The sequence below is a fragment of the Nerophis ophidion genome, linkage group LG28 (genome assembly GCF_033978795.1).
Source record: "Nerophis ophidion isolate RoL-2023_Sa linkage group LG28, RoL_Noph_v1.0, whole genome shotgun sequence".
NCBI classification, from domain to species: Eukaryota; Metazoa; Chordata; class Actinopteri; order Syngnathiformes; family Syngnathidae; genus Nerophis; species Nerophis ophidion.
In genome coordinates, this window is record NC_084638.1 from 27,430,341 (window position 1) to 27,451,286 (window position 20,946).

General features: G+C 39.9%; 1 protein-coding gene and 1 long non-coding RNA gene across 5 annotated transcripts in view; both read right to left on the bottom strand.

Annotated features, from left to right (window-relative positions):
* The window catches only part of LOC133545068 (uncharacterized), a 165,529-nt gene extending 150,387 nt beyond the window's left edge, over positions 1 to 15,142 (bottom strand). The window contains exon 1 of the long non-coding RNA XR_009804720.1: positions 14,968 to 15,142. This is a non-coding gene — a long non-coding RNA (uncharacterized LOC133545068). The remainder of the gene's footprint in view (positions 1 to 14,967) is intronic.
* LOC133545263 (BMP/retinoic acid-inducible neural-specific protein 3-like) overlaps positions 1 to 20,946 on the bottom strand; it is a 1,164,151-nt gene that overhangs the window by 363,420 nt on the left and 779,785 nt on the right. The gene's annotated exons all lie outside the window — the stretch shown is intronic.

Consider the following 20,946-nt stretch of genomic DNA (forward strand, 5'->3'; position numbering starts at 1 on the left):
TCGAGTATTTCATATATATATATATATATGTATGAAATACTTGACTTTCAGTAAATTCTAGCTATATGTATTTATTTCATTATATATATAAATAAAATAATTTGTTGAATTTCAGACGCCACCTATCAAATACACAGTAATAAAAACACAGTTCTACTAACTGTACTGTGCTCGCTGGTTACTTAAAAAAAACAACAACAACACTTAGCCTTTCACTACATGGAATACATTTTGTATGTCAAGTAGAATTTATCTTTCCTTTGCATGGATGACCTTTGAGGCATTGACAACCTTTGAAACCCTCGTGTTTACATGACGGTGTCTCTTGATATGATAATGATACTTGGCCATGGTGCCCAGAAACAATGTTACTTGAAATGTTTTTTTTAATTATTTGCCTCTTTCACACTGCCTTAAAAGCCTATTGAAATGAGATTTTCTTATTTAAAAGGGGTTAGCAGGTCCATTCTATGTGTCATACTTGATCATTTCCCGATATTGCCATATTTTTGCTGAAATGATTTCGTAGAGAACATCCACGATAAAGTTCGCAACTGGAGAAAAGCCCTGCCTCTACCGGAAGTCGCAGACGATGACGTCACATGTTTGATGGCTCCTCACATATTCACATTGTTTTCAATGGGAGCCTCCAACAAAAAGAGCTATTCGGACCGAGGAAACGACAATTTCCCCATTAATTTGAGCGAGGATGAAATACTCGTGTTTGAGGATATTGATAACGACGGACTAGAAAAAAAAAAAAACGTGATTGCATTGGGACGGATTCAGATGTTTTTAGACACATTTACTAGGATAATTCTGGGAAATTCCTTATCTTTCTATTGTGTTGCTAGTAGAGATGCGCGGATAGGCAATTATATCATCCGCAACTGCATCCCTAAAGTCGAGTAACCTTTGTTCTGCCATTTGCGTACTGGCGAGAGTCACTTGCCATCAGGTGCACAACACCACGTAAATTGTTGGCCAATCAAAAAGCAGCCCCATAACGCTATAGCCAACATTCACCAGGAGATGGCAACAGACAACACAGAATCCCTCTATTACAGACGGTGTTGCCATGGCTGTAACTTCCTCGTTCTTCTGCTTCGTCTCGTGTGTGCAGTTTTTTATTAAAATCCGTAGATGTTGTAACGTGATTGGGCAGGCAAGCTGTTTATATAACAGGAAAGCGGACGTGAAAACAGGTTGTGCCCACTCATGTCCGCATGGAGCTGGAGGGGGTGTGGCCTCCAGCTCCGGCTGAATTTCGGGAGAAAATTTCTTCCGGGAGAGGCGCTGAATTTCGGGAGTATCCCGGAAAATCCGGGAAGGTTGGCAAGTATGCAGTATGTGGAATTAAATTAAGGAATGGATTAAGCAAAGAAATTAAACAATGTACTAATATGATCCACTTCAAGAAACTCTTCAAACTTTAAGTGTTTACAGGTACAAAGATTCTAAATTTATATCATCCATCCATTCATTTTCTAAAAAATCATATTTATCTCACTTTATGAAATATAACTTACTTCACTAATTATTATTTATTTATTATTATTCTTTATGATATTTGTTATGGATTATATTGTGAATAAATTGAGAACAGGAAATGAACAAAAGTGTTAGCAACTGCTATGTTAAGGAAAAGGGGTGGGTATAAATAAGCCCTGCTTCTTCCTATTCCTTTTCAAACATGTTGAATAGAGAAAATGGACATTGTGATGCATCATGTAGTATGCATGCACGTTCAAAATAAACCCAAACTCAAGTAGCCATATATGTAGTTCCGCTGTGGATGGTTAGATGGGTATTATCTTCGACCCAACTCTTTCCTTTGAGTCACACATTAAAAGCGTTACTAAAACGGCCTTCTTTCATCTCCGTAATATCGCTAAAATTCGCTCCATTCTGTCCACTAAAGACGCTGAGATCATTATCCATGCGTTTGTTACGCCTCGTCTCGATTACTGTAACCTATTATTTTCGGGTCTCCCCATGTCCAGCATTAAAAGATTACAGTTGGTACAAAATGCGGCTGCTAGACTTTTGACAAGAACAAGAAAGTTTGATCATATTACGCCTGTACTGGCTCACCTGCACTGGCTTCCTGTGCACTTAAGATATGACTTTAAGGTTTTACTACTTACATATAAAATACTACACGGTCTAGTTCCAGCTTATCTTGCCGATTGTATTGTACCATATGTCCCGGCAAGAAATCTGCGTTCAAAGGACTCCGGCTTATTAGTGATTCCTAAAGCCCCAAAAAAGTCTGCGGGCTATAGAGCGTTTTCCAGTACTCTGGAATGCCCTCCCGGTAACAATTTGAGATGCTACCTCAGTAGAAGCATTTAAGTCTCACCGTAAAACTCATTTGTATACTCTAGCCTTTAAATAGACCTCCTTTTTAGACCAGTTGATCTGCCGCTTCTTTTCTTTTTCTCCTCTGTCCCCCCCGTCCCTTGTGGAGGGGGTTCGGTCCAATGACCATGGATGAAGTAATGGCTGTCCAGAGTCAAGACCCAGGATTGACCGCTCGCCTGTGTATCGGTTGGGGACATCTCTACGCTGCTGATCCGCCTCCGCTTGGGATGGTTTCCTGTGGACGGGACACTCGCTGCTGTCTTGGATCCGCTTTGAACTGAACTCTCGTGGCTGTGTTGGATCCACTATGGATTGAACTTTCACAGTATCATGTTAGACCCGCTCAACATTGATTGCTTGTTTGCCCACATTTGAGGTCCTCTCCAAGGTTTCTCATAGTCAGCATTGTCACTGGCGTCCCATTGGGTGTGAGTTTTCCTTGCCATTTTGTGGGTTCTTCCGAGGATGTTGTAGTCATAGTGGTTTGTACAGTCCTTTGAGACATTTGTGATTTAGGTCTATATAAATAAACATTGATTGATTGATTGATTGATTGATTGATGACAGATTGGCACTTCTTTTCAGTGTATTTGCTGAACGTTGGGTTTCGGGTCATTTTAGGAGTCCTGTGTATGGGTCCCAGAATTTGTTACTAAAGGCCTACTGAAAGCCACTACTACCGACCACGCAGTCTGATAGTTTATACATCAATGATGAAATATTAACATTGCAACACATGACAATACGGCCTTTTTAGTTTACTAAATTGCAATTTTAAATTTCCCGCGAAGTATCCTGTTGAAAACGATGTTGACGGGTGCTTGTGACGTTATTGGTTGGAGCGGACATTTTATCCCAGCACCACTCACGGCTAAAAGTCCTCTGCTTTAATCACATAATTACACAGTATTTTGGACATCTGTGTTGCTTAATCTTTTGCAATTTGATCAATTAATAATGGAGACGTCAAAGAAGAATGCTGTTGGTGGAAAGCGGTGGATTTCAGCTGCCTTCAGCAACAAAAACACAGCCGGTGTTTCTTTGTTTGTTGTGAAGCTTTAATATGGAACAGAGCGGTCAAGCGAACATGTTTCCCGACCATATGTCAACCGGCAGGTTTCGGTGAGAAAATTGTGGTAATAAGTCGGCTCATACCGGAGACATGAGTTGAGCTTGCGTCCTCCTGCAGCTGTGACTTTATTGGCTCCTCCATGGCTTCCATCAGAGACACTGGCGGTCACCACACCTCTCCGACTTTCAAGAATGACTTTATAATCTCACTAAAACACTAGTAACACAAAGCATTTAAGTCTCACCTTAAAACTCATTTGTATACTCTAGCCTATAAATAAACCCCCTTTTTAGACCAGTTGATCCGACTCCCTTTTAGACCAGTTGATCTGCCGTTTCTTTTCCTTTTCTCCTATGTCTCACTCTCCCTTGTGGAGGGGGTCCGGTCCGATCCGGTGGCCATGGATGACGTACTGGCTGTCCAGAGTCGGGACCCAGGATGGACCGCTCGTCCAGATTCGGGACCCAGGATGGATCGCTTGCCTGTGTATCGGCTTGGGGACATCCCTGCGCTGCTGATCCGCATCAGCTTGGAATGGTTTCCTGCTAGCTCCGCTGTGAACGGGACTCTCGCTGCTGTGTTGGATCCGCTTTGGACTGGACTCTCGCGGCTGTGTTGGATCCATTATGGATTGAACTTTCACAGTATCATGTTAGACCCGCTCGACATCCATTGTTTTCGTCCTCACCAAGGTTCTCATAGTCATCATTGTCACTGGCGTCCCACTGGGTGTGAGTTTTCCTTGCTCTTATGTGGGCCTACCGAGGATGTCGTAGTGGTTTGTGTTGTGGTTTGTGCAGTCCTTTGAGACACTAGTGTTTTAGGGCTATATAATTAAACATTGATTGATTGATTGATAAGCAGATAAGGGATCTTCCAGATATGTCCTAGTAAATGTGTCTAATAATATCTGAATCGCTCCCACTGCCCTCACCTTTTACTTTTCTAGTGCTTCACTCTAACTTTCCTCATCCACAAATCGTTCATCCTAGCTCAAATTAAAAGGGAAAATCGTCGCTTTTCGGTCCAAAACGCTCTTGCTGCTTGTGGCTATGATTATAAACAATGTGAGGATGTGAGGAGCCCTGCAACCCGTGACGTCATGCGCACATCGTCTGCTACTTCCGGTACAGGCAAGGCTTTTTTATTAGCGAATTTATCGTCGATGTTCTCTACTAAATCCTTTCAGCAAAAATATGGCAATATCGCGAAATGATCATGTATGACACGTAGAATGGACCTGCTATCCCCGTTTAAATAAGAACATCTCATTTCAGTAGGCCTTTAAAGGGGAACATTATCACCAGACCTATGTAAGCGTCAATATATACCTTGATGGTGCAGAAAAAAGACCATCTATTTTTTTAACCGATTTCCGAACTCTAAATGGGTGAATTTTGGCGAATTAAACGCCTTTCTGTTTATCGCGCTGGAGGCGATGACGTCAGAATGTGACGTCGCCGAGGTAACACACCCGCCATTTTCATTTTCAACACATTACAAACACCGGGTCTCAGCTCTGTTATTTTCCGTTTTTTTTACTATTTTTTGCAACCTTGGAGACATCATGCCTCGTCGGTGTGTTGTCGGAGGGTGTAACAACACTAACAGGGAGGGATTCAAGTTGCACCACTGGCCCGAAGATGCGAAAGTGTCTGCCGCCAGACCCCCATTTAATGTGCTGGAGTGTCTCCACATTTTACCGGCGATTCTAAGGCAGACATATAATTAAACATTGATTGATTGATTGATAAGCAGATAAGGGATCTTCCAGATATGTCCTAGTAAATGTGTCTAATAATATCTGAATCGCTCCCACTGCCCTCACCTTTTACTTTTCTAGTGCTTCACTCTAACTTTCCTCATCCACAAATCGTTCATCCTAGCTCAAATTAAAAGGGAAAATCGTCGCTTTTCGGTCCAAAACGCTCTTGCTGCTTGTGGCTATGATTATAAACAATGTGAGGATGTGAGGAGCCCTGCAACCCGTGACGTCATGCGCACATCGTCTGCTACTTCCGGTACAGGCAAGGCTTTTTTATTAGCGAATTTATCGTCGATGTTCTCTACTAAATCCTTTCAGCAAAAATATGGCAATATCGCGAAATGATCATGTATGACACGTAGAATGGACCTGCTATCCCCGTTTAAATAAGAACATCTCATTTCAGTAGGCCTTTAAAGGGGAACATTATCACCAGACCTATGTAAGCGTCAATATATACCTTGATGGTGCAGAAAAAAGACCATCTATTTTTTTAACCGATTTCCGAACTCTAAATGGGTGAATTTTGGCGAATTAAACGCCTTTCTGTTTATCGCGCTGGAGGCGATGACGTCAGAATGTGACGTCGCCGAGGTAACACACCCGCCATTTTCATTTTCAACACATTACAAACACCGGGTCTCAGCTCTGTTATTTTCCGTTTTTTTTACTATTTTTTGCAACCTTGGAGACATCATGCCTCGTCGGTGTGTTGTCGGAGGGTGTAACAACACTAACAGGGAGGGATTCAAGTTGCACCACTGGCCCGAAGATGCGAAAGTGTCTGCCGCCAGACCCCCATTTAATGTGCTGGAGTGTCTCCACATTTTACCGGCGATTCTAAGGCAGACATGGCACAGAGATGTATGGATAACCAGCAGATGCATTTGCAACGATAGTCAACGAAATCACAAAGGTGAGTTTTGTTGATGTTGACTGCCAGCTAATCGATGCTAACATGCTACGCTAATCGATGCTAACATGCTATTTACCGGCGGTGCTAAAGCAGACATGGCACAGAGATGTATGGATAACCTGCAGATGCATTTGCAACTATATTACGTTTCCTTCCACCCACATTTAATGCGAAAAAAACACTTACCAATCGACGGATTTAAGTTGCTCCAGTGTCAAGAGATGCGAAAGTCCTGATCGTTTGGTCCGCACATTTTACCGGCGCTGCGATTAGGTGGCGACTTGTCCAGGGTGTTCCCTGCCTTCCGCCCGATTGTAGCTCAGATAGGCGCCAGCGCTCCCCCGCAACCCCAAAAGGGAATAAGCGGTAGAAAATGGATGGATGGATGGATTTTACCGGCGATGCTAACGCAGCTATTCAGCTATGAATAGCGTCAATAGCTATTCGCTCAATAGCTTCAGTTTCTTCTTCAATACTTTCATACTCCAACCATCCGTTTCAATACATGCGTAATAAGTTGAATCGCTTAAGTCGCTGAAATCCGAGTTTGAATCCGAGCTAATGTCGCTATATCTTGCTGTGGTATTCCCATTGTTTGTTTACATTGGCAGCACTGTATGACGTCACAGGGAAATGGATAGTCGCATCGCAAATAGCGAAAATCAAGCACTTTACAGCTTTATTTAGGGATATTCAGAGACCGGTAAAATTTTGAAAAAAACTTCAAAAAATACAACAAGCCACTGGGAACTGATTTTTATTGTTTTTAACCCTTTTGAAATTGTGATAATGTTCCCCTTTAAGCCCTTTCCCAATAGCACCACGGTCATCTTTTACTATGAGATACACGAATTACACATTACGGAAAATCTGCTCAGATCCCTCCTAAAAGCAAATGTGATGAAACATTTAGCCTTTTTCACCCGCAATGATGGATTACATTTGCCGTTTCTCGTAACCAGCTTATGATAATCTTGTTGAAGATAATCCGTTACACTGCAACCGGTATTCAAGTGTTACATTTAGATTATTTTTTTTTTCTTCAGTTTTTACGAGCGTCTCACTCGTATAAGTTAACGTCTGGTCCTTCCCCATGAGAGCTTTAAGCGTAGCAGCAGCTGCTGATTAGCATGACAGCGCGCTTTGTTGCTCGCTGGCTTCGCCGTCTGCCGTGTTTCATGCATTCTGAGGTCACGGAGGCCATGGCCGTTGAGTTGGGGTGTCGCTAGCCTTTTGGGTTTGAAGGGCAATGTGCGTCAGACGAGCAGACATCCCTCATCCCTCATGGCTGCTGATCTCGGGGCCTCAGGCACATGCACGCACACTAAATCTACAAAAGGTTGCAAACGCAGTCAGGAAGAAAATGTGAGGGTCGAAGATAAAACCGTAGTTTGTTTAAAAATATTAAGGGGGTTCAATGGAGAGAGAAAGACCTACTGAAATCTACCTCTAACGAGCACGCAGTCTGATAGTTTATATATCAATGATGATATATTAAAATTGCAACACATGCCAATACGGCCTTTTTAGTTTACTAAATTACAATTTTAAATTTCCCGGGACTTTTTTCTTGAAAACGTCGTGTTATGAATTTGAGCGCTGCACACACACACAGCTAAAAGTCGTCTGCTTTAACGGCATAATTACACAGTATTTTGGACATCGGTGTTGCTGAATCTTTTGCAATTTGTTCAATTAATAATGGAGAAGTCACAGTAGAAAGATGGAGTTGGGCAGCTTTAGCCTTTAGCCACACAAACACAAGGGGATTCTTTGTTTAAAATTCCTGGAGGTGAAACTTTCCTATGGATCAGAGCGCGGTCAAGCAGACATGAGTCAAGACGGAATGTCAACCAGCAGGTTTCGGTGAGAAAATTGTGGTAAAAAGTCGCTTCTTAGACGGAGAAAAGCTGAGCTTGTGTCGTCCATAGCTGCCGTCGACTCCCCTGAGACACTGCGCGTCACGACACCCGTGGACACACCCTTCCGACTATCAGGTACTATTAAACCCACTAAAACACTAGCAACACAATAGAAAATCCGCTTGCTGGACCGCTCTGATCCATAGTAAAGCTTCACCTTCGGGGATTTTAAACAAGGAAACACCGGCTGTGTTTGTGTGGCTAAAGGCTAAAAGCTTCCCAACTCCACCGCAGTTTGAAGAGCCCAAGGGCTCAAGGGCCGGACAACAAAAGTCCTGTGGTTGAATTTTGTAGTTTTTAGCGCTTCCATAGCGAGATATAAGTGAAAACTTTACACTACTTTATATCAGAAATTACAAAAACAGAGGGTGAATGTCCCATGACAAGAAGACGTTGAAACAGAATGATGACGTGTACGCAAGACGTCACAGGTTTTTAGGAAGTATGAGCCCTGCACACACACACAGCTAAAAGTCGTCCGCTTTAACAGCATAATTACACAGTATTTTGGACATCTGTGTTGCTGAATCTTTTGCAATTTGTCCAATTAATATTGGAGAAGTCACAGTAGAAAGATGGAGTTGGGAAGCTTTAGCCTTTAGCCACACAAACACACGGGGATTCCTTGTTTAAAATTCCTGGAGGTGAAACTTTCCTATGGATCAGAGCGCGGTCAAGCAGACATGAGTCAAGACGGAATGTCAACCAGCAGGTTTCGGTGAGAAAATTGTGGGAAAAAGTCGCTTCTTAGCCGGAGAAAAGCTGAGCTTGTGTCGTCCATAGCTGCCGTCGACTCCCCTGAGACACTGCGCGTCAAGACACCCGTGGAGACACCCTTCCGACTATCAGGTACCATTAAACCCACTAAAACACTAGCAACACAATAGAAAATCCGCTTGCTTGACCGCTCTGATCCATAGTAAAGCTTCACCTTCGGGGATTTTAAACAAGGAAACACCGGCTGTGTTTTAGTGGGCTAAAGGCTAAAAGCTTCCCACCTCCGTCTTTCTACTTTGACTTCTCCATTATTAATTGACCAAATTGCAAAAGATTCAGCAACACAGATGTCCAGAATACTGTGTAATTACGCTGTTAAAGAAGACTACTTATAGCTTGGATCGGGCTGGAAAATAATGTCCGCTACAACCGGTGGCGTCAAACGCACGCGTCATCAACAGGATACTTCGCGGGAAATTTAAAATTGTAATTTTCTAAACTAAACCGGCCGTATTGTCATGTGTTGCAATGTTAATATTTCATCACTGATATATAAACTATCAGACTGCGTGGTCGCTAGTAGTGGCTTTCAGTAGGCCTTTAAAAACTCCTTATAAACCCAAAGAGCTTTTTCAATAAACTTGGAGACATTCCAAAGTTTTCTTTACATTCTTCGTCCAAAAATTCCTTCAAAAAAACTCTCCTACCAGTCTTTGCTTCGGACCAGCGTCCTCCAATCCAGCAACTACAAGGCATTCTTGGTAGTAGTGTCATGTCCGTAGCACAATCTAAGATAATTTCTTGATGCTGTCCGCTGAGTAACATCAGAATAACTCAGGGCTATTCAACTACATCAGTTTCAACTACCGCAGTTTCAAGAGCCTAAGGGCTCAAGGGCCGGACAACAAAGGTCCTGTGGTTGAATTTTGTAAATTATGTAGTTTTTAGCGCTTCCATAGCGAGATATAAGTGAGAACTTTACACTACTTTATATCAGAAATTACAAAAACAGAGGGTGAATGTCCCATGACAAGAAGACGTTGAAACAGAAGAAGCTTATCGACACGGACTACAGTAGCAGACGTGTTGATATAATAATGTAAGTGCTTCATAAATCCTACATGAACTCCATGGTGTTCAGGGATGAATAGTCTCTCCTACTGCTATTGTACTATTTTTTTCAGCTAGTTACATTAATCCCGAGTAATGTAGCAGCCTAGTTTTGAATGGCAGCGTCTCATGATGAGTTGAACGTATGTCAGCATGTGGCCCCACTTTTAGCTCTTTTTTTTCAAACGCTTATTGCAAACACGTACTTAGAGTAAGTCATTAATTTGACTTTGTAAGTCATTATTTTAGTTAACTAGGACTGTTGTTTTTTTTTACCTTACGGAAAAAATATCGAGATGTACATCGTATTTCGCCATTCAGCAAATGGAGAGGAAAACACAAGCAAAAGTTGTAGGTTTCTACACGCGACGAAGCCGGCCTAGTTCACCACAGTCTGCAGTCTATTGTCCCCCCAGGCTGTGGTGGCAGCGACGAGGTGGAGACGTGATGGCGACAGGCTGAGTTCCACCGATCAATACACCCAACACCCCCTGGAGAGTCAACACCTTGACTAACAAATTTTCTGGGTGAACCACTGTAATGGCCGTCTTTTTGCGGTCCTTTTAAACACACCATAGTAACACTTATCTCTCTGACTATGGTAGCCGTAATGGGCCGACAATCCATCAAGTCGTGCGGTTTCAAAGTCCTACTAAACCTTACTCAGTGGCCTACTGGTTATAGTGTCCGCCCTGAGATCGTTAGGTTGTGAGTTCAAACCGGCCGAGTCATACCAAAAACTATAAAAACAGGACCCATTACCTCCCTGCTTGGCACTCAGCATTAAGGGTTGGAATTGGGGGTTAAATCACCAAAAATGAGCAGTGAGCAGCCACCGCTGCTGCTCCCCTCATCTCCCAGGGGGTGAACAAGGGGATGGATCGAATGCAGAGGACACATTTCAACACACGTAGTTGGTGTATGTTACAACCATTGGTACTTTAACGTAACTTAAAACATTTTGACGGATTTTTTTAGTGCCATGTGTAATGTCCTTTATTTTCAATGGAACATTTAAAGTGTTGGTGTTGTTTACTGGTGTTATATTGCAGTCTACACGTCTCTCTTATGTTTGACTGCCATCTACTGGTCAAACTTATCGTTACACCATGCACCATAATAAAATTGCTTCGAGGTTGGTAGGCACAACCAGAATCACTCCGTACATCAGGCGCACAGTCGATTTTTGAGAAAATGAAAGGACCCCGGAAGATATTTGGTGTGACAGACCCTCTAATGCCTGAAGGACCCCAATGAGGGTGGAAGGACCTTAAAGCAGCCCACACAGCTGCCTGTTTTAAAAGCATTATAATTGGCTGATTGTCATCGGTGAAAAATAACGGTAAGGAAAAAATATTAGCATTCCAGCATGCTAACCTTTCAAACTATTTTTTGCTTTGCCAATTTTGCAGGTTAAACCCTTTAAGAGTCATATAACTTCCTTAAAGCAACCCACACAGCTGCCTGTTTTAAAAGCATTATAATTGGCTGATTGTCATCGGTGAAAAATAAAGGTGAGGAAAAAAATATTAGCATTCCAGCATGCTAACCTTTCAAGCTATTTTTGCTTCGCTAATTTTGCAGCTGTAACCCTTAAAAGTCATATAACTTGCTTAAAGCAACCCACACAGCTGCCTGTTTTAAAAGCATTATAATTGGCTGATTGTCATTGGTGAAAAATAACGGTGAGGAAAAAATATTAGCATTCCAGCATGCTAACCTTTCAAGCTATGTTTTGCTTCTCCAATTTTGCAGCTTAAACCCTTTAAGAGTCATATAACTTGCTTAAAGCAGCCCACACAGCTGCCTGTTTTAAAAGCCTTATAATTGGCTTATTGTCATCGGTGAAAAATAACGGTAAGGAAAAAATATTAGCATTCCAGCATGCTAACCATTCAAGCTATTTTTTGCTTTGCCAATTTTGCAGCTTAAACCCTTTAAGAGTCATATAACTTGCTTAAAGCAGCCCCCACAGCTGCCTGTTTTAAAAGCATTATAATTGGCTCATTGTCATTGGTGAAAAATAACAGTGAGGAAAAAATATTAGCATTCCAGCATGCTAACCTTTCAAGCTATTTTTGCTTCGCTAATTTTGCAGCTGTAACCCTTTAAGAGTCATATAACTTGCTTAAAGCAACCCACACAGCTGCCTGTTTTAAAATAATTATAATTGGCTGATTGTCATTGGTGAAAAATAACGGTGAGGAAAAAATATTAGCATTCCAGCATGCTAACCTTTCAAGCTATGTTTTGCTTCTCCAATTTTGCAGCTTAAACCCTATAAGAGTCATATAACTTGCTTAAAGCAACCCACACAGCTGCCTGTTTTAAAAGCATTATAATTGGCTGATTGTCATCGGTGAAAAATAACGGTAAGGAAAAAATATTAGCATTCCAGCATGCTAACCTTTCAAGCTATTTTTGCAGCTTAAACCCTTTAAGAGTCATATAACTTGCTTAAAGCAGCCCACACAGCTTCCTGTTTTAAAAGCATTATAATTGGCTGATTTTCATCGGTGAAAAATAACGGTAAGGAAAAAAATATTAGCATTCTAGCATGCTGACCTTTCAAGCTATTTTTGCTTCGCCAATTTTGCAGCTTAAACCCTTTAAGAGTCATATAACTTCCTTAAAGCAACCCACACAGCTGCCTGTTTTAAAAGCATTATAATTGGCTGATTGTCATTGGTGAAAAATAACGGTAAGGAAAAAAATATTAGCATTCCAGCATGCTAACCTTTCAAGCTATTTTTGCTTCGCCAATTTTGCAGCTTAAACCCTTTAAGAGTCATATAACTTGCTTAAAGCAACCCACACAGCTGCCTGTTTTAAAAGCATTATAATTGGCTGATTGTCATTGGTGAAAAATAACGGTAGGGAAAAAATATTAGCATTCCAGCATGCTAACCTATCAAGCTATTTTCTGCTTCGCCAATTTTGCAGCTTAAACCTTTTAAGAGTCATATAACTTGCTTAAAGCAGCCCACACAGCTGCCTGTTTTAAAAGCATTATAATTGGCTGATTGTCATTGGTGAAAAATAACGGTAGGGAAAAAATATTAGCATTCCAGCATGCTAACCTATCAAGCTATTTTCTGCTTCGCCAATTTTGCTGCTTAAACCTTTTAAGAGTCATATAACTTGCTTAAAGCAACCCACACAGCTGCCTGTTTTAAAAGCCTTATAATTGGCTGATTGTCATTGGTGAAAAATAACAGTGAGGAAAAAATATTAGCATTCCAGCATGCTAACCTTTCAAGCTATGTTTTGCTTCTCCAATTTTGCAACTTAAACCCTTTAAGAGTCATATAACTTGCTTAAAGCAGCCCACACAGCTGCCTGTTTTAAAAGCATTATAATTGGCTGATTGTCATCGGTGAAAAATAACGGTAAGGAAAAAATATTAGCATTCCAGCATGCTAACCTTTCAAGATATTTTTTGCTTCGCCAATTTTGCAGCTTAAACCCTTTAAGAGTCATATAACTTGCTTAAAGCAGCCCACACAGCTGCCTGTTTTAAAAGCATTATAATTGGCTGGTTGTCATCGGTGAAAAATAACAGTAAGGAAAAAATATTAGCATTCCAGCATGCTAACCTTTCAAGCTATTTTTTGCTTCGCTAATTTTGTATCTGTAACCCTTAAAAGTTATAACTTGGTATTATCACGCCCTCATTGGGGTCCTTCAGGCATTAAAGGGGCTGTCACGCCAAATGTCTTCCGGGGGGAAGAAATTTGGCGTGACACCGCCTTATAGTCTGAAAAGAACGTAAACAAATGAATTATTCTTTCCCGCGTGCGCAGCTAGTTAAAATCACGAAGTAACAGAAGCTCCAGAGGTTTTGTGGATGGTTGACGTTCCATATTTTGAATTATTTTTATTTTCTGGAATTAGTTCTATTTCTTTACACTCCCTTCGTTTAAGTTGGTAAAATTGAAAATAAAGCAAACACAAGTTAATTGTGTATTTTACATAAATAATGCCCGTTGTATATTTTACACAAACAAAATAAGAAGGTTTAGTGTTAATTAAAGCTGCAAGCAGCGTTGGTCAGGTCCGCCTTTGGCTGCTGCCCCCGAGACCCACGGCCGGATAAGCGGTAGAAGACGCCTTGGTGCCACTATTTTGAAAATCTAATGCATTGTGAAAGTAATGCAGTTGTTGTATTGAAGTGAAAATATCAAACTTCCTGTTGATTTTTGCTAAAGTATGTTAATTATTAAAATGTAGGTCTAAATGAGACCTACATAGTGGTTTTTGTTACATGTCTCTCTGACATTCCTACCGGAAGTTACAAGCAGTTTTGTCTGTGTTTTCTTCTTTGGACCAGTTTGTCTGTGTTGTATTCCTAGGGGGGCAGTAGAGCGCAATCTTGAGTTTTGAGGTTAGGTTTTTTCATCAGATCGCAATTTATCCCAGACCTGATGTGTGGGTTTAGAAGCATTTTAAGGGGGTCAAAAAACAGCTCAGAGGCAAAAATTAAATTTTTTTAGGAGACTTTGTGCAGGGGTCCTTTGAAGGCGCGTCAAATCAAAACCTGAGAACTAATCAAAACTCTGGTCTATACTTTTAATCAGAAGGGTTCAATCCCTCTCCTGTGCGAGTTTGAAGCCAAAACGACAAACGCACTTAGAGGAGACAATGTTTGAAGAAAGGTGACCGTTTTTTACAAACTTTTGTTTTGAAAGGGGGATTGCAAACTTCCTGTTGATTTTTGTTGGGGGTTGTCAATCTACGAAACGTAGGTCTAAGTGAGACCTACATAGAGGTTTTTGTTTCATGTCTCTCCGACATTCTTACCGGAAGTTACAAGTATTTTTGTCTGTGTTTTAATTACAAACGTTTACACTCATGGAAATGACCCAACATTCACATTTCAATCATTGCACACAATGAATGTGACTTATCCCCCTCTACCGGTCAAATTTAGTATTACACGTATTAAACAAGCTTTGATCGTCACTCTCAGACCAAAAACAACACGACCAAAAATACAAAAGACATCACAAAGTCAGCAATTTCAATTAAAAACCAAACTAAATATATTTATGTACGATATCTATATGCAAATTTTTGACCAAGTTTTTGTAATGAAACTTACCTGCTGGGTTTGCTGTGATTGTTGCCGCCTGTCTGGATCAAAGTGTCCGTCGCTTAAAAGGTCCGCCAGGAAACAATGACTGCAGCTCTTTCTAGTTATCCAGTTGTTGTTAAAAGTCCGATGTTTGCAATTGATTCGGATTGTTTTCCAGGCTTGAGTGAGTAGTCTTTTTCTACTCACCTTACTGCTGCTTAATTGTGACACATATGCCTCGCTGTTGCCCCCTGCAGGGTGGCGGGAGTACTGCAGTACAGCCCGAGATTTAATGGTTTCATTAAAAGCCTACTGAAACCTTTTACTACCGACCACAAAGTCTGATAGTTTATATATTAATGATGAAATATTAACATTGCAACAAATGCCAATACGGCCTTTTTAGTTTACTAAATTGCAATTTTAAATTTCCAAGCGAATGTCCAGTTGAAAACGTTATTGGTTGGAGCGGACATTTTATCCCAGCACCACTCACGGCTAAAAGTCGTCTGCTTTCATCGCGTAATTACACAGTATTTTGGACATCTGTGTTGCTGAATCTTTTGCAATTTGTTCAATTAATAATGGAGACGTCAAAGAAGAATGCTGTTGGTGGAAAGCGGCGGAATGCAGCTGCCTTTAGCAACCCAAACACAGCCGGTGTTTCTTTGTTTGTCGTGAAGCTTTAATATGGAACCGAGCGGTCAAGCGAACATGTTTCTCTACCACATGTCGACCGGCAGGTTTCGGTGAGAAAATTGTGGTAATAAGTCGGCTCTTACCGGAGACATGAGCCGAGCTTGCGTCCTCCTGCAGCTGCGACTTTCTTGGCTCCTCCATGGCTTCCTTCAGAGACACTGGTGGTCCCCACACCCGTCCGACTTTCAGGTACGACTATATAATCTCATTAAAACACTACTAACACAATAAGTAGATAAGGGATTTTCCAGAATTATCCTAGTAAATGTGTCCAATAACATCTGAATCGCTCCCATAGACGTTGCCTTTTTTTTCTTTTTCTAGTGCTTCACTCTAACTTTCCTCATCCACAAATTTTTCATCCTCGCTCAAATGAATGGGGGAATCGTCGCTTTCTCGGTCGGAATCGCTCTTGCTGCTGGTGGCTATGATTATAAACAATGTGAGGATAAGAAAATCTCATTTCAGTCGGCCTTTTAAGCTATTTGGGCGATTTTCAGCAGGCCAAAAAAAAAGATCATACGTCATTTTATATGGCCTGCAAAAGCCTGGAAGTAATATTTGTCAATAAAATGCCTTATTATGTCTTTCTTTATTTTCTTATTTTCTTACTGAAGGTACTAAGGTTTTGTTTTCTAGTTTGACAGGGGGAAATTTGTGTGCAATATTGCAACAAATATTATATTGTCTACCTTTTTGGGTCAAAATCCAAATAAATACTTAAATATCTGCGTAACTTATTAATTCGAAGCAAGTTATCCATTAACTTGTACACTATAAAAATGGCCGATAGATTTTACTGTAAAATTTTGGGAGTTTTTTTTTTACAGCATATTACTGTAAGTTGAAAAAAAAATACAAAAAAAAAACCTGCAAAGAGGTGGTGACTTGTCCAGGGTGTGCCCCGCCTTCCGCCCGATTGTAGCTGAGATAAGCGCCAGCGCCCCCCGTGAGCCCAAAAGAGAAAAAGCGGTAGGAAATGGATGGATGGATGGATGGATGGGAAAAAAACGACCAATGTTTGTTTTTTACAATAAAATTGTGTTGACTGAGCTGTCATTTTTATTTTATTTGTTTTACTGATTTCATGGCACCACATTTTATTATGGTAAAAAAAAAACTGGCAGCTTTACAGTAATATGTTGTAAAAAAAGAATAATCCTTTTTATAAAAACACAATATATTTTACTGTAAAAGACTGGCAACTAAGCTGCCAGTTTTTTTCTGTAAAAAAAACAGTGGTAAAATCCAGATTTTTTATTTTTTACTCTTTATTTTAAAACAATTTAAAATATTTAAATTCATAGGCAAATTAATTTGTTATTTACTGTTACAAGCGGCCCTCTAAAGCCAGCCATGACTGCGGTGTGGCCCTCGATGGAAACAAGTTTGACACCCCTGGTGTACACACTAAAAATGTTGGGTTAAAAAAATAACTACATTTTAATATTGGTTCAGAAAACGACAACCCCCTTTTTTTTTAGTTATTTTAACTCAACATTTTGGGTTAATTTTGTAAACCCGACTTTTGCCTTGAATTATTTAACCAAAAAGTTGAGTTACGATAACTTAATGTTGGGTTATTCCCAACCAAACTGGGTTGAATTATTTAACCCAAAAGTTGAGTTATGCATACTCAATGTTGGGTTATTGCAAATAATGTTGAAGAGATTAATCCGTAACAAAATTCCCTTATAGAAAATGCTTCAATCATTGAAAAACAACCAAAAATGGATCATAGTTTTGAAAACCCAGAAATTGAGGTAAAATAATACCATTGCTCTTTTAAAAATTAACTCCAAAATTTAACCCAACACTCGCAACTCATAAATTGGGTTATCAAAATAACCCAGAATTTTTTTGGACACTGGGACTTCACACATAAGTTTGCAAACACACAAATACCAAAACTGCTATATTGAGCACAATACACCCTGCCCGAAAGGAGTTCAACTCTCCATAAATGGTGTTGTTGTTTTCGAACCTGATTACAACCGACTCAACAACACCCGGCTGGTGACACCCAGGAAGTGCACTCTATTTTGGGCCTCATTAGCATCGAGACCTGCTTAATCAACAATCAGATCCACACATCTAGTGGGAGAGTGCAGAAGAAGAACTCGTTAGCACCAATGACATCTTCTAAGGAATTCACTTTGGAAAGAGGAATTAACGCTAACAATCCTGCATGATGAGAGAAACACACACACACGCACGCACACACACACACACACACACACTCTTGTATTTGTTACCTTCTTTAGACCACCAAAAAATGCCTACCTCTTTAGGACCGCCCTTTTTAGACATATAAAAACTTGTATTTACAACATTAATAATCTACACATACTATGCAAATATAAAAAGGGTAAGCTTTTAGTAATTTTTTTGTAATTGGTTTTTAATCTTCATTATTTACTTCAAGTTATTACAGTATGTCTCTATATACATATTTATTTATTTTATTTTAGTCAATTTTTTACACACACTTCTTATTTCATATGTTGGTCAAAAGGGGAGCACTTCAAAGGTTTACACACACTTGTTATTTCATATGTTGACCAGAAGGGGAGCACTTGAATTGTTTTACACACTTCCATCCTTCCATTTTTCTACCGCTTATTCCCTTTTGGTGTCGCGGGGGGCGCTGGCGCCTATCTCAGCTACAATCGGGCGGAAGGCGGGGTACACCCTGGACAAGTCGCCACCTCATCGCAGGGCCAACACAGATAGACAGACAACATTCACATTCACACACTAGGGCCAATTTAGTTCTCATTTCATATGTTGACCAAAAGGGGAGCACTTCAATTTTTTTACACACACTTGTGTTTTCATATGCTGACCAAAAAGGGAGCACTTCAATTCTTTTACACACTTGTAATTTCATATGTTGACCAAAGGGGAATCACTTAAATTTTTTTAAACAGACTTGTTATTTCATATGTTGACCAGCAGGGGAGCACTTCAATTTTTTTACACACACTTGTGATTTCATATGTTGACCAGAATGGGAGCACTTCAATTTGTTTACACACACTTGTTATTTTAAATGTTGACTGGAAGGGGAGCACTTCAATTTGTTTACACACACTTGTGATTTCATATGTTGCCAGAAGAGGATGACTTAAAAAACTTTACACACACTTGTGATTTCATATGCTGACCAGAAGGGGAGCACTTCAATTGTTTTACACACTTCTTATTTCATATGTTGACCAAAAGGGGAGGACTTCAAATGTTTTACACACACTTGTTATTTCAAATGTTGACCAGAAGGGGAGCACTTTAATTTTTTTACACACACTTGTGATTTCATATGTTGAACAGAAGAGGATGACTTAAAATTTGATACAGACACTTGTGATTTCATATGCTGACCAGAAGGGGAGCACTTAAATTATTGTACACACTTCTTATTTGATATGTTGACCAAAAGGGGAGGACTTCAAATGTTTTACACACACTTGTTACTTCAAATGTTGACCAGAAGGGGATCACTTTAATTTTTTTTACACACACTTGTGATTTCATATGTTGACCAGAAGGGGATGACTTCAATTTTTTTACACACACTTGTGATTTCATATGTTGACCAGAAGGGGATGACTTCAATTTTTTTACACACACTTATGATTTCATATGCTGACCAGAAGGGGAGCACTTCAATTGTTTTACACACTTCTTATTTCATATGTTGACCAAAAGGGGAGGACTTCAAATGTTTTACACACACTTGTTATTTCAAATGTTGACCAGAAGGGGAGCACTTTAATTTTTTTACACACACTTGTGATTTCATATGTTGCCAGAAGAGGATGACTTAAAAAAATTACACACACTTCGGATTTCATATGCTGACCAGAAGGGGAGCACTTCAATTGTTTTACACACCTCTTATTTCATATGTTGACCAGCAGGGGAGCACTTAAATTTTTTTACACACACTTGTGATTTCATATGTTGACCAGAATGGGAGCACTTCAAATTGTTTACACACACTTGTTATTTTAAATGTTGACTAAAAGGGGAGCACTTCAATTTGTTTACACACACTTGTGATTTCATATGTTGCCAGAAGAGGATGACTTAAATTTTTTACACACACTTGTGATTTCATATGCTGACCAGAAGGGGAGCACTTCAATTTTTTTACACAGACATGTGATTTCATATGTTGACCAGAATGGGAGCACTTCAATTTGTCTACACACACTTGTTATTTTAAATGTTGACTGGAAGGGGAGCACTTCAATTTGTTTACACACACTTGTGATTTCATATGTTGCCAGAAGAGGATGACTTAAAAAACTTTACACACACTTGTGATTTCATATGCTGACCAGAAGGGGAGCACTTCAATTGTTTTACACACTTCTTATTTCATATGTTTACCAAAAGGGGAGGACTTCAAATGTTTTACACACACTTGTTATTTCAAATGTTGGCCAGAAGGGGAGCACTTTATTTTTTTTACACACACTTGTGATTTCATATGTTGACCAGAAGAGGATGACTTAAAATGTTTTACACACACTTGTGATTTCATATGCTGACCAGAAGGGGAGCACTTCAATTGTTTTACACACTTCTTATGTCCTATGTTGACCAAAAGGGGAGGACTTCAAATGTTTTACACACACTTGTTATTTCAAATGTTGACTAGAAGTGGAGCACTTCAATTTGTTTACACACACTTGTGATTTCATATGTTGCCAGAAGAGGATGACTTAAAAATGTTTACACACACTTGTGATTTCATATGCTGACCAGAAGGGGAGCACTTCAATTGTTTTACACACTTCTTATTTCATATGTTGACCAAAAGGGGAGGACTTCAAATGTTTTACACACACTTGTTATTTAAAATGTTGACCAGAAGGGGAGCACTTTAATTTTTTTACACACACTTGTGATTTCATATGTTGCCAGAAGAGGATGACTTAAACAATTTCACACACACTTGTGATTTCATATGCTGACCAGAAGGGGAGCACTTAAATAATTTTACACACTTCTTATTTCATATGTTGACCAAAAGGGGGGGACTTCAAATGTTTTACACACACTTGTTACTTCAAATGTTGACCAGAAGGGGAGCATTTTAATTTTTTTACACGCACTTGTGATTTCATATGTTGACCAGAAGGGGAGCACTTAAAATTTTTACACACACTTGTTATTTCATATGTTGACCAAAAGGGGAGCACTTCAAATTTTTTACACATACTTGTGATTTCATATGTTGACCAGAAGGGGAGCACTTCAAATGTGTACACACACTTCTTATTTCATATGTTGACCAGA